Source organism: Oryctolagus cuniculus, chromosome 10 (assembly GCF_051225735.1).
Source record: "Oryctolagus cuniculus isolate XC-2025 breed Fujian yellow rabbit chromosome 10, ASM5122573v1, whole genome shotgun sequence".
In the NCBI taxonomy this organism is placed as follows: Eukaryota; Metazoa; Chordata; class Mammalia; order Lagomorpha; family Leporidae; genus Oryctolagus; species Oryctolagus cuniculus.
This window is the reverse complement of record NC_142876.1, coordinates 27,402,253-27,416,276: the sequence shown is the minus strand read 5'-3', so window position 1 is coordinate 27,416,276 and position 14,024 is coordinate 27,402,253.

The following is a 14,024-nucleotide window of genomic DNA, read 5'->3' as shown; positions in this document are numbered from 1 at the left end:
CCTCTCCTCTTTCTCTCTGTGTTACTCTTTCAAATAAATGTATAAATCTTAAAAAAAAAAAAATGTTACTGAGAGAAACTGGGTAATGGGTTCATGGGATTTCTCTGTGTCATTTCTTACAACTGCATGTGAGTGTAATTATCTCCAAATACAGTTGTCTCAAAACTATCTTAAAAAATTTAAAGACTGTTAACTAAAGGTTTATAATAGTGTTTTCTTACCTTTATCTGTCTCATCTATCTCCCTGTCTCCCATTCCTATTTATTAGCTTTTTTGGGGGGGAGTTATTGCCTCCCTGTTTCTGTCCATCTTTGTCATACTTCTGTTTCCTCTCTGCTCCTCATTTATACATGCACTGACTTCATACTTTGGAAAATAAGGATGTGACTCTCACATCACCTCTAACACCATAGTATCCATTCATCAGAATTAAGTAATAATTTTGATTAATTCAGTCTTCACAATTGAGCTAATTGCTGTATTTTTTTTTTAAGTTATTGATTGGTTGGATTCCAACTTGGTGGAATAAGGAAAAGGGAAAATAGCAACAACAAATAGTGCACTATTAGAGGAGAGTTGGAGGGAAGACTTTAGTAGAGGTTCTGCAGAAGGAAGAGAGATGCCATGGATCTGTGTGGAAGGTGCAGGTGTGCAGCAATGAGCATGGACACAACACACAACCCCAGCAGCCCAGAGCCAGAGAAAGTGCCAGCATTGGAGAACAAGGTGAGATCAGACTGTAGCAGCCCATGCCATTGGTGATGTAGCTGGAGGGAGTGCCTATCAGACTACACTGTCTTTGCGTCTGGCCCAGAGCCCTGAGAGGACAAGGTGACTGCTAACCCAGTGAAAAAGGACGTTTTTCTCTCCTTATCACTCCCACAGTGGCACCCGGCCAACAGGGAGGGTGACCATTTTGGATATAAATAGTTAGCAGCTGCAGCAGCTCTTGTGTGCATGCCTAGCAACTGGTGAGGACAAGACACCATCTTGCCGGGAGTAAAAGCTACAGCAGTGGGTCAGGAGAAGGTGCCATTCTGACATCAGTATTGGCTGCAGAGACTCTTGTATGTGCCCAGCAACCAGTGGGGAGCAGGCATAATTGTGAAATGAGTAGGGCTGTGGCCACTGGCTCTTGTGTACACGTGTGATCCAGTGATTTTACCAGACTGAAAAATCTGCATTACCCACTGTCTTTGAGTCTTGCTGAGAATTGACTGAGGCTGGGCCCCCAAGTAGGACTGTGAGGTGCCCCAGCCTCTGAACGGATCATAGGCTCCAGGGATCAAACTACCTAGGCAGAGCACCCACTGGCAGCTGGCTCTGGGAATGTTTGCTTCTCTGTGATGGGACAGGCTAGCAGGATGGAGTGGATCCTCTGCACCCTGTGACTGTGGGAGTCCTGTGTACTGAGACTGGGAACTCTGCATGAGAGGGGGCAGGATGTAGCTGGGACTCTGGGCAATCACACACACTCAGAGCTTCCTGATTGCCTGGGGTGGGTCATTGCAGCAGGATCCATGCTCACAGATCTTCAGTGCATTTCAAGTGGAAGTGTGAATAAGTATTGCATCCACTGAGGGCTAGCACCTAGGCATTGATCACCTTGGAAGAGAGGAGATAAGGGTATCATGCCAACAGGGGTGATCATACCCCGTTTTGTGTTAGAGATCTACCATACCCAACCTGGGTGTCACCCTGGATAACCACCCCACCCTGGAGCACTGGCCATAGCTCATAGGCAACACCCAGCACATATCTGGGTATTCACTGAAAGATCATATGCTCCACTAAGCAACAGAGGCATAGTAGCCAACAGAGGAAAAAAACAGCAAATATCTCCACAGATGCCTAAAAATAAACTTAGAAATTCAAGAAATAAGAATAAGACAACATGACACCCCCAAAAGGAACACAACACTTCAATATTAGAATGTGAAGATGAACAGGTTGATGAAATGCATGAAACAGAATTCAAAAGATTAAACACAGGGTTACTCAGAAGCAGTGAGAAGCAATTTTATGAATTAAAGAAACCCAACATGACATAAATGAAAAATTTTCCCATGAAATTGAGATTTTGAAGAGAAATCCAAATGAAATATTAGAAATGAAGAAGCCAATATGTTAAAAAATACAGTGGAAACCTTAACAACAGACTTGGTGAGGCAGAAGAAAGAATATCTGAGCTAGAAGACAAATCTTTGTAAATTTTTCAGTCAGACAAAAAAAAATTAGAAAAATTTAAAACAGTATTGGAGATTTATGTGATACTGTCAAATGACCCAACATATGGATCTTAGAGTTCCTGAAGAAGAAGAAAGAAAATGGATTAGAAGGCCCATTGGTGAAATACATACAGAAAGCTTAATTTGGAGAAAGAAAGGGACATCCAAGTACATGAAGCATATAGAACTCCCTATGGACATGACCAGGAAAGATCTTCACCACAACACATTGTAGTCAAACTTTCAACAGTAAAACATAAAAGATTCTAAAATGTACATGAGAAAAAGGCCAGATTAATTTTAGAGGCTCTCCAATTAGACTCAGAGTTGACTTCTCATCAGAAACTCTTAGAAACTAGGAGAGAATGAAGAGACATAGTCCAAGTCTTTTTTTTTTTTTTTTTTTTGACAGGCAGAGTGGACAGTGAGAGAGAGAGAAAGGTCTTCCTTTGCCGTTGGTTCACCCTCCAATGGCCACCGCGGCTGGCGCGCTGCGGCTGGCGCACTGTGCTGATTCGAAGGCAGGAGCCAGGTGCTTCTCCTGGTCTCCCATGGGGTGCAGGGCCCAAGGACTTGGGCCATCCTCCACTGCACTCCCTGGCCACAGCAGAGAGCTGGCCTGGAAGATGGGCAACTGGGACATAGTCCAAGTCTTAAGAGAAAAAAAAGTCAACCCAGAATACCATATCCTACAAAGCTCTCATTTATGAATGAAGGTGAAATAAAGACCTTCCATAACAAACAAAAATTGAAAGAATTTGTTGCCACTCATTCAGCCTTACAAAAGATGCTTAAGTATGTGCTTCACACAGAAACAGAAAGACAGTCATGATTATGAAAGAATGTGAAGGCAGAAAATCTCTCAGTAAAAGTACAAACGAAATCCAAAGTAAACAATAGGGATAATTATGGAAAAATGACAGGGCCTTGTCATTACTTACCAATATTAACCTAGGATGTAAATGGCCTAAATTCTCCAATTAAAAGCTACAGGCTGGCTGAATGGGTGAAAAAAAAAGGACCCATCTATTTTTACCTACACTTCATCAACAAGGATACATGCAGACTGAGTTGAAAGGATGGAAAAAGTCCATGCTAATGGAAAGCAAAAAAAAAAGCAGGTGTAGCCATCCTAAAATCAGACAACATAGACTTTAAAAGAAAACTATTAAAGGAGACAAAGAAGGACAAGATGCAATGATTAAGAGATCAATTCAACAGGAAGATGTGACTATAATGAATGTATATGCACCCATTGCTAGTGTGTCTATTTAAAACAAATATTAATGGATCTAAAGGGAGACATAGATGTCAATTCAATAGTAATGGGAGACATCAACACCCCACTTTGATCAATGGACAGATCAACTAGACAAAATAAACAACAGAGCAAATTGAAACTATGGACCAAATGGACCTAACATATCTTTTATTTTTTAAGATTTATTTGACAGAGTTATAGACAGAGAGAAAGGTCTTCCTTCTGTTGGTTCACTCCCTAAATGGCCACTATGGCTAGCGTTACACCTATCTGAAGTCAGGAACCAGGTGCCCCTTCCTGGTCTCCCACGTGGGTGCAGGGGCCCAAGCACTTGGGCTATCCTCCACTTCCCTGCCGGGCCACAGCAGAGAGCTGGACTGGAAGAGGAGCAACCAGGACTAGAACCCGGCACCCATATAGGATGCTGGTGCCGCAGGCAGAGAATTAACCAAGTGAACCATGGCGCTGGCTCCGGACCTAACATATCTACAGGAATTTTCATGCCACGGTTGCAGAATACACATAATTTTCATCAGTGCATGGAACTTTCTCTAGGACTGGTCATATGCTAGGCCATAAAGTAAGTCTCAGCAAAGTAAAAAAAAATGAAATCATACCATGCATCTTCTCTGACCACAACAGAATGAAACTGGAAATTAACAATTCAAGAATCTTGAGAACATATGCAAACACATGGAGACTGAACAACATGCTCCTGAATGAACAATGGATCATAGAAAAAAGAGAAATCAGAAACTTTCTGGAAAAGAATAAAGATGACAATACAACATATCAAAACTTATGGGATACAACAAAAGCAGGGTTAAGAGGGAAGTTTATAGCAACTGGTGCCTACATCAAGAAATTGCAAAGGTACCAAGTAAATGAACTATCACTGTATCTCAAGGACCTAGAGAGGCCGGCGCTGTGGTGTAGCAGGTAAAGCTGCCGCCTGCATTGCCAGCATCCCATACGGGCACCAGTTTAAATCCCAGATGCTCCACTTGCAATCCAGCTCTCTGCTATGGCCTGGGAAAGCAGTGTAAGATGGCCCAAGTCCTTGGTCCCTGCACCCGTGTGGGAGACCTGGAAGAAACTCCTGGCTCCTGGATTTGGATCAGTGCAGCTCTGGCCAATTTGGGAGTGAACCACCAGTTGGAAGACCCCTCTCTGTCTCTCTCTCTCTCTACCTCTCCTTCTCTCTCTGCATAACTTTGACTTTCAAATAAATAAATAACTATTTTTAAAAAATGGCCCAAATGTTAAAAAAAAAAGAACCTATAGAACAACAGAGAAGAAATAAACAAAAAATATAAAAGATCAGTGAAATGAAGAGCTGTTTTTTTTTGGGAAAAAAAAAGATGCACTGTTGACCCAATTAACAAAACAAAACAAAAAAAAGGGGGGGGAGAAGACCCAAAATAAAAGAATCAGAGATGAAAAAGGAAATGTAAAAAGAGTTACCACAGAAATAAAAATAATCATCAGGCATTTCCAAAAAGAGCTATATACCAACACATTGGAAAGCCTAAAAGAAATAGATTCCTGGACACATACAACTTACCAATATTGAGTCATAAATGCATAGAAAACCTAAACAGACCAATAACCAAGATGAAGACTGAATCAGTAACAGTAAGAAAGACCCTCCCAACAAAGAAAAGCACAGGACCGAATAGCTTCACCAGTGAATTCCCGAGAGCTTGTTTGGAGGCTTTAGCAGGGGAGTGCTGCTATTCATATACCCTTGACCAAAGACTGGTCCTCCTCTAGCAGAAAAGGTTGTCCTGTTCAACACAGCACACAGCTTTTGGAGGGATACACATGGAGTGGTGAGGGAGAAAAGGGACACCCACCTAGGCAGTCAGATCAGCTGAGTCAACCCTAGCAATCCATGGGGTGACAGATATTGCAGCCGGATTGCCCTCACATTCTTCACTGCTGAATTCTACCAGACATTTAATGAAAAATTATTTTCAATTCTTCTCAAGTTATTCAATACAACTGAAAGAGAAGGAATCCTCCCAAACTCCTTCTATGAAGCCAGCATCACCTAATTCCTAAACCAGGAAAAGATCCAAGAGAGAGAATTATAGACCAATATCCCCGATGAACATAGGTACAAAATTATCAATGAAATACTAATCAAATACAACAATACATCAAAAAGAATATTCACCCAGATCAAGTGGGATTTATTCTTGGTATGCAGAGATGGTTCAACATTCACAAATCAATAAATGTGGCACATGTGTATTAACAAACTGAAGAACAAAAACCATATGATTATTTCAATAGATGCAGACAAAGAATTTGATAAAGTATGACATCCTTTCATGATGAAAAACATAAGCAAATTGGGTATAAAAGGAACATTCCTCAACATAATCAAGGCAATTTATGATAAACCCACAGCCAGCATCTTACTGAATAGGGAAAAGTTGGAAACATTCCCAGTAAGATCCAGAACCAGACAAGGATGCCTCTCTCACCATTGCTAGTCAGTGTAGTCCTAGAAGTTCTAGCCAGAGTCATTAGACAAGAAAAACAAATCAAAGGGCTACAAATTGGAAAGGAGGAAGTCAAACTATTCTTATTTGCAGATGACATGATACTATATATAGGTGAAGCAGAAGACTCCAAAGAGACTATTGGAACTTATAAAGGAGTTTGGTAAAATTGCAGGGTGTAAAATTAACACACAAAAATCAATTGCCTTTGTATACACAGAGAATACCATGGCTGAGAAAGAATTTCTAAGATCAATCCCATTCACAAAAGCTACAAAAATTACATACCTTGGAATAAATTTAACTAACGATGTCAAAGATCTCTGTAATGAAAATTACAAAACATTAAATAAAGAAATGGAAGAAGACACAAAAAGTGGAAAAATCTTCCATGTTCATGAATTGGAAGAATATCATCAAAATGTCCATACTACCAAAAGCAATTTACAGATTCAGTGAGATCCCAATCAAAATACCATGACATTCTTCTCAGATACAGAAAATAAATGCTAAAATTCATATGGAAACACAAGAGACCTCAAATAGTTAAAGCAATCTTACTCAAGAAAAACAAAGCCGGAGGCATCACAGTACAAGATTCCAAGACATACTACAAGGCAGTTGTAATCAAACAGTCTGGTACTGTCAAAAAGATAGATGTGTAGACCAACAGAATAGAAAATCCAGAAATAAACCACGCATCTACAATCAACTGATCTTTGACAGATTTGCTAAAATAAATTCCTGGAGAAAGAACAGTCTGTTCAACAAATGGTGCTGGGAAAATTGGATATCCATGTACAGAGGTATGAACCAAGACCTCCTACCTTACACGTTATACAAAAACCCACTCAAAATGGACATAAAACCTAAATCTATGACCTGATACCATCAAATTACTAGAGAACATGGAGGAAACTCTGCAAGACATTGGTATAGGCAAAGACTTCTTGGACTAGACCCCAGAAGCACAGGTAATCAAAGCCAAAATTGACAAATGGGATTACATCAAGCTGAGAAGTTTCTGCACTGCAAAAGAAATACTCAGCAAAGTGAAGAGGCATTTGACAGAATCAGAGAAAATATTTGCAAACTATGCAGCTGACAAAGGATTAATATCCAGAATCTGTAAAGAGCTCAAGAAATTCAACAACAACAAAACAATCTAGTTAAGAAGTGGGCAAAGCACTTAAACAGGCATTTTTCAAAAGAGGAAATTCAAATGGCCAACAGACACATGAATAAATGCTCAGGATCACTAGCTATCAGGGAATGCAAAGCAAAACCACAATGAGACTTCACCTCACCCCAGTAAGAAAGGCTCACATACTACAAAAATCAACAAACAATAGATGCTGGTGAAGACGTGGGGAAAAGGTACTCTAATCACTGTTGGTGGGAATATAAACTTGTGTAGCCACTGTGCAAGACAGCATGGAGAAACCTTAGAACTCTCAATATCGTCCTACCATATGACCCAGCCTTCCTACTCCTGGGAATTTATCTAAATGAAATGAAATCAGGATATGAAGGAGTGATCTACAATCCCATGTTTATTGCAGCTTAATTCACAGTAGCTAAGATATTAAATAAGCCTGGATGTCCATCCACTGAAAACTGGATAAAGAAATTATGGTATATATATACACTCTGGAATGCTACTCAGCAGGGATGAGATCAACCCTGCCAATCCTGGCAGCAGGGCTGGCGTGAATATCACATTGGAATCACAGTGGCCTGGTGTGCCATCTAGCTCTATGAGTTGAGGACAGACACCCGGAGAGCTTGGGTGCCCAGTGCTGGCTGGTAGTATCTTTCCAAGATTCCTTATAATTTTGTCAGGGTATGACTTTTGCTATGGATTTTGGGAGCAAAACTTTTAATTAAAACTATTTTTTATAGTATTTGATGAATAAAAATAAATGTAAGTACAGGCTTTTGGCACAGCAGTTAAGGTGACGCTTGGGATAACTCTATCCCATTTCAGAGAGACTGAGTTTAAGTCCTTGCTCTGCTCCCAATTCCAGCTCCCTGCTGATGCCCTGGGAGGAGCAGCAGCAGATGGCTCAAGTACTTGGGTCCCTGCCATCCATGTGGGAGACCTGGATTGAGTTCCCAGCTCCTGACATCAGCCCCAGCCCAGCCCAGCCCTGGCTGTTGTGGGCATTTGAAGAGTGAACCAGCAGATGAAAGAACTCTTTGTCTTTCCAATAAAGAGGTAATTTTTACAAATGGATACAATGTGTAAGATGTGAAGTGGAATAATACAGTGAAAAGTCATACACCCACCTCTGCCTTCACGAGGAGTGGCTGAGACCATAGCAACCTTACACAGATCCCATCATGATTCAATCACAGAGCTCCACTCTTGCAATCTGATGGATCAAGCCCTGCCCTAATCCATCAACCATTAGCATTGAGCCATTCCCTGTCCACAGGAGACTTTGGGGCTTCGTGTGTGGAGCCACGTCCTATTCAAACCATAACAAGGCGTTTGTGTCCCTTTCCGTTCTGGGCAGCTCTTGTAGCAGACCGATCTCCAGAAAGGCACATCTCACCAGGCTCGTTTCCCTCAAACGAAGTCATCAGCACACTCCCCAGGTCACACCAGCCTTGCTCAGCAATGACCCCGGAGAAGCTGCCCAGGAAGGAAACAGGTGCTCTCCTCCAACTCTGCTCTTTGTTGTTTCAACTCAGGGAGGCCATCGGTGGGCTCTGGCTTCCGCCATGCTACATCATGACCTAGCAGCAGGTCAAGGTGACCACAGGACCAACCTCACTTGTCTGGCTTTGCTTGGGGCTTGTAGTCCTGTACTGCAGGTCACTCTGTGTTTCACATATTGAAACAGTGCCTGATTTTCTAGTTGTTTAAAGCCAAGAGGGTAACTCTGTCCCTGTTATTCTTTCATGTCTAGATTAGGAGCTGTCCAATAACCCACAAAAGCAGAGTGTAAGTTTATGCAATCTGCGATATATGTTTCATCTACTTTTGGCTTTTGTCCACGGTTTCTGGCCCATAACTCCCTTCCCAAGGCGGGTCAGGAACACTAGAATTTCTTGAAGGTGAATCATGGGAACTTTCCTCTCTCCCACCTTTCTGTCTTGGAGTTGTCCAGAGTGGAACTCTGACCTACCCTGTCTGACCCCCATTTTGGAAGGGGTCCTGTCCCAAACCCCAGAGAAAGGGGTGGCACACAGAGAAGCCAAGACGGCTCAAGCAGATGAGACTTGCTCTGCTCCCCAGTCTATTGGCTTTCACGTGAACGTAATGAAGTCTCCAGAAAAACCCAAGGCACAGGCTTGGTGAGCTTCTAGACAGCTGAACATGTGGCACTCCATCCCCCCGCCCCCCAGTGCCCGTCTGCATCGCTGTGCTGTGACATAGGGGGTAAAGCTGCCACCTGTAGTGCTGGCATTCCACATGGAATTCACGTCCCAGCTGCTCCACCTACAATCCAGCTCTCTGCTATGGCCTGGGAAAGCAGTAGAAGACGGCACAAGTTCTTGGGCTCCTGCACCTGCATGGGAGACCGGAGAAAGCTCCTGGCTCCTGGCTCCTTGCTTTGGATCGTCACAGCTCCAGCCATTGTGGCCAATTGGGGAATGAACCAGCGGATGGAAGACCTCTCTCTCTCTCTCTCTCTCTCTCTCTCTCTGCCTCGCCTCTCTCTGTGTAACTCTGACTTTCAAATAAATAAATAAATCTTTAAAAATAAGCACCGGTCCAACAGCCTGGGCCGCCCCCCCCCCCCCAGCATCCGGGCAACTGCTTGCTCACTGGCGGGCGCGGACATGTTCCCGTGGGGTATGGGCTGCACACTGCGTTTCTCCCTCTGAGCCCAGCACGTGCAGCCAGGGCCCTGGCTCATGAGCTCGCTGGTCTGAAACCACGCTGCTGGCCAGCTGTGTCCTCATCCAGAGGCTCGGCCTGGGAAACAGCCGCTTCCACGCTCCCGGGGTTTGTCACAATTCACTTCCTTGCACTTGGGGGAACCGAGGTCCAGTCGTGTTGCCAGCTGTGTGCTGGTGACTGTTGTCCGCTCCTAGAGGCCACTTTCAGGTCCTTGGCCTCCGCCACAGGGAACCAACCTTCCTCCCTCCGACCCCTCCCCTCATGCTTTAAGGCTTGGACTCTCCTTCTGTGAGCAGCTGTCTGTACAGGGCTCTTGTTAGGCCACGCCCACCCAGGTCACCCCCCTATTTCAAGGTCGATGGTGCCGCCAGAAGACACAGGTAAAAGCCATCACAGCACAGCCAGGAAGCGTTCAGGACGTGCACCTGGGGCCAGCTGAGGATTGGGCCGAGGAGAGGCCTTGGCGCTGGACAGGCAGTTGATGGATTTGAGCACCACTCGTGCCAGGCACAGGTGTGGGTGCCGGGAAGCCAGGTAGAAGGGGCATCACAGTTTGTTAGAGTCTTAGCAGTGGAGGGAAGTCTGGATCACATGACTCCCGGAAGTCTTCTCTGTTCCAAGAAACCATTCCCTGCGACCTCAGCTATTTCTTCCACGCGTGCCTCCTGACTCCCCTGTCCCTGCTCAGCAGCGGCAGGGCGAGGGAGGCAGGCATATACTTACTTCTCATCAAAGCAGCGCAGGTCAGCAGAGGGGGAAGCTGGAGAATTAGGCCAGGCTTTTGAAATTGCCCTTGAAGGTTAGCGAGGATTTCAGTTGGAGGAGCCGGAGTGGCAGGCAGGGCACGGAACCCTGGGGCACACTTCTGGAAGGACGAACAGCCAGCACATGGAGCAGCCCCGGGGGTGCTGAGAATGGAGGTGCGGCAGGCAAGCAGAGTCAGGGCCAGCCAGAGGAGGGGCTTCCGCATGAGGACAAGGTCGGCCTGACTTCCCCGACGCGGGAATGTCCTTGCCAAAAGGCGGTATTCCAAGTTCACACTACATTTTCACACCAAGCACGGAGGCCCGCGGGGAACACGGGCACTTGAGCCTGGCGTAAGCACAAGAGCGGCACTGATAGGCCAATGGCAAGGGCAGAACAAGTGCAGCTGTGCCGGATGTGAGGCGCCGACCTTGCCCGCGCCAAGCCACGCCCACAGAGCATGCCTTTTCATTGAAAACCAGACCACAAACTGCCCGACGCTACTGAGTGTGTCCTCCCAGAAGTCCCACTCCCTGGTGCCTGTGACTGACGTTATTTGGGACTAGAATCTGCAGATGGCATCCAGGTAAGGGGAGGTCCTTCAGATCGGCCCAGATCCACGTGACCGGAGCCCTTACAGCAGGGTGGGGGACTGCCCAGCCTGGAGACCTGGAGGCTCCAGAAATCCCATGGTCCGGCCCTTCCAAGGCATGTGCAGGTGGGACTTGAAGTGCGATAAATCCATAGCAGGCTAATGTTTAAGCTGACAATTGCGTATGAGCTGTGAATGATGTAAATATTCAAATGGTTCCTGGCAGGAAAAAAGATTCCCCAGCCCTGCCTTTGAGGAAGAAGAGGGAGACCCCAATGTCACCCGGGAAGCCGAGGCAGAGGCGGAGCGAGGCGGTCACCAGCCAGGCAGCATCTTTGACTGCCCACGGAGCACGCCCCATACCCAGGGCTCTGGGGACGCGTGTCCCTGCCCACACCGCCTTGACTTTGGCCTCCTGGCCTCCAGAACTGTGAGACGACTGTTCCTTCACTCGAGCCGTCTGGGGTGTGGGGCTTTGTCACAGCTGTCCAAGGAGGTGGATTCATTTGTTCATTTGTTACTTCATCCTTCAAAGGTGTCTCGGGCCTGGCTCTGTGAGGGGCAGCAGGTGGACACTGATGCTGGCGGCACAAGAGGAGCTGCAGGTGGCTGATGTCATGCTTGGCCAGCTGGTGGCCCCCAGAAGTTAGAATTGGGCCAGGCCCAGCGCCCTACCCTGGGGAAAGCCAAGGCTAAGAGGCGTGTGGCGTGGGAATCACTGGGTGTCTGAGACACCTAGGACAGACTTAGGACCCGAGGACTTTGCTGTCATCTCCTGGGGTCCTGCAGGCGCCTTTCCTTTGCACTCTGAGGACCAAGCCAAGGACTACAGACAGGAGGGAGGACCCCGCTACCTCTTCCGCTCGAGGCTGAAAACACTCACACAGCAGTAGTCTTCCTGCAGGTTTGCACAGAGCAACACCGGCAGGTGTCCCGGTCAGAGGGGAGGGCATCCGTCAGCACCCGCGGTCACACCGCAGCTGTCACACAGTATCTGCTGGGACTGCAGCAACTCTTGCAATGGCCCTTTTTAGTTTCTTTTATTTTTTTTATTTTTTTAAAATATTTTTTGACAGGCAGAGTGGACAGTGAGAGAGAGACACAGAGAGAGACAGAGAGAAAGGTCTTCCTTGTGCCGTTGGTTCACCCTCCAATGGCCGCCACGGCTGGCGCACCGCGCTGATCTGATGGCAGGAGCCAGGTGCTTCTCCTGGTCTTCCATGGGGTGCAGGGCCCAAGCACTTGGGCCATCCTCCACTGCACTCCCTGGCCACAGCAGAGAGCTGGCCTGGAAGAGGGGCAACCGGGACAGAATCCGGCACCCCGACTGGGACTAGAACCCGGTGTGCCGGCGCCGCAAGGCGGAGGATTAGCCTAGTGAGCCGCGGCGCCGGCCCCTTTTTAGTTTCTTTTAAACTTCTATTTATTTATTTGAGGGTGGGGAGAGGGGGAGAATGGAGGGAGCTCTCCCACCCACTGGTTTACTCCCCAATTGCCTACAATGGCTGGGGATTGGGCCAGAGCCAGAAACTCAATCCAATTTTTTTTAAAGATTTATTTATTTATTTGAAAGGTAGAGTGAGAGAGAGGGAGGGAGAGAGAGAGAGAGAGAGAGAATCTTCCACCCGCTGGTTCACTCCCCAAATGGCCGCAATGGCTTGAATTGGGCCAGGCTGAAGCCAGTAGCCAGGAACTTCTCCTGGGTCTCCCACACGGGTGCAGGAGCCCAAGCAGTTTGGAACAGTTTCTGCTGCTTTCCCAGGCACATTAGCAGGGAGCTGGATTGGAGTGGAGCAGCTGGGACTTTGAACGGGTGCCCATATGGGATGCCGGTGTCACAGGTGGTGGCTTAACCCGCTTTGCCAGGATGCCGGCCCCTCAATCCAAGTGTTCCTCGTGGGTGGCTGGAACCCAGTTACTTGAATCACCACAGAATCAAACCCAGGTGCTCTGGTGTGGGCACCTGAACAGGTGTCTTAACCAGTAGGCTAAAAATTAAAAAGTCCATTATTTAACTTCTTTTTTTTTTTGACAGGCAGAGTGGACAGTGAGAGAGACCGAGAGAAAGATCTTCCTTTTGCCGTTGGTTCACCCTCCAATGGCTGCCACGGCCGGCGCACCGCGCTGATCCGATGATGGCAGGAGCCAGGTACTTCTCCTGGTCTCCCATGGGGTGCAGGGCCCAAGCACTTGGGCCATCCTCCACTGCACTCCCTGGCCATAGCAGAGAGCTGGCCTGGAAGAGGGGCAACTGGGACAGAATCTGGCGCCCCGACCGGGACTAGAACCCAGTGTGCCAGAGCTGCAAGGCGGAGGATTAGCCTAGTGAGCCGCGGCGCCGGCCTCCATTATTTAACTTCTAAAGTCTCTTGTCACCTGTGAAATACTGACATGTGAGAAAACTGTAGGTGACGTTCTTAGCAATGTGCCTGGTGCACAATAGGTGTTGTTACCAAACACAGCTAGCACCATCATCGTCACCGGCAGTGTGCCTGGGAAGGAGGCCCTCACCTTCGAAATGGATGAGCCGGATTATACACCGGACCGAGAGGGGCTATTTTCTGTCCTGTCTGGGCAGCGGCCTCCCCTTGTCACCTGTGCCCGCGGGCTGCCCTCCGAGGTGTGACTGCGGGCCCTGGGGTTGCAGTGAACCTCATCCACCCACCTGAGCAGGGCTACCTCCCAGAGCCTTGGGCACAGGCAGCCACGTGTTAGGTGTGGCAGGAGTGATGCTTATTGGGAAGGCAAGGAGGTAAGCATGGGGCAGGTATCCATGGCGATGGGAGACATGGGGTGGCAGGCCCTGAAAGTCTGGGCCCCCTAAGAGTCCTCCTGG